Source organism: Otolemur garnettii, unplaced genomic scaffold (assembly GCF_000181295.1).
Source record: "Otolemur garnettii isolate 467f Iridium unplaced genomic scaffold, OtoGar3 scaffold00065, whole genome shotgun sequence".
Taxonomy (NCBI): domain Eukaryota; kingdom Metazoa; phylum Chordata; class Mammalia; order Primates; family Galagidae; genus Otolemur; species Otolemur garnettii.
Genome location: NW_003852460.1, coordinates 2,103,157 through 2,104,197, shown reverse-complemented (window position 1 = coordinate 2,104,197; position 1,041 = coordinate 2,103,157). Strand labels below are relative to the sequence as shown.

The following is a 1,041-nucleotide window of genomic DNA, read 5'->3' as shown; positions in this document are numbered from 1 at the left end:
TTTGGACCCGCTAGCCTCAGTGCATGTGGTCAGCACCATAACCACTGTGCTACAGGCTCCAAGCACACTAATGATATTTAATATGGGGCATTTTTATCCATATGCATAGCTATTCTCTCTCATAGAATGCTCTCATTTCAAGTATGAAGTCAAACAATTGAGTTTTTCTCTTTTGAGGGTGGGTATTAGATCATCTACTGGCTTCATATTAGAACTGAATACATTGGATTCTTGCTTCTCCATTTTTTTTTTTTTAACAGAGACCAGAGTACCAGTTTAATGATGCATCTCAAACATGACCCCCAAAATTTGCTCTCACACACTTTTATAAAAACATATTACCTCTAAACATCTCAATATAGTTTTCTATATTAAGTATAAGCAGTTTATATTAAATTTTAGAATTACATCTCAACAATGATTATTATAACTAAAATCCATGTCTATAATAAGAAAATAAGGACAGCATATCCGTGACAATAACCACAACTATTTTTTTTTCTTTTTTTTGCTGTTTTTGGCTGGGGCTGGGTTTGAACCCGCCACCTCCAGCATATGGGGCTGACGCCCTACTCCTTTGAGCCACAGGTGCCGCCCAACCACAACTAATTTTATGGAGTTTTTTGCTGATAAAATATTAACATTCTCTTGTCCATAATAGGAAAAATTCACATTTACAACTTATAGTTACTTAAACATTGAACTGTTGTTAAAAGATCAAAAGGCAATTATTTCAAAATAATGCTTTTAAGTTCCTTTTTTTACTTGTTCATATCTCAGTTATAGCACCAAATAAATAAAAAATTATCCCAAATATCATATTCCTAGCATTTTCATGCTCTCTTATAGGATCTAACTCGATAACAATTAAGATATATTTTAAGAGATTTACCTATAAATGGTCATATTATTGACCCCGAAATTCAACAGGGGAGCACCTCCAAAGTGGCCATAATGATATTCATCAATGAGGTATGTAGTACTTTTATAGCACAAGTTCAAGAACATAATTGTCGGCTCGGCGCCTGTGGCTCAAGTGGC

General features: G+C 34.4%; 1 protein-coding gene across 1 annotated transcript in view; it reads right to left on the bottom strand.

Moving 5' to 3' along the window:
- The window catches only part of ARSF (arylsulfatase F), a 28,702-nt gene that overhangs the window by 5,973 nt on the left and 21,688 nt on the right, over positions 1–1,041 (bottom strand). The window lies entirely within an intron of this gene.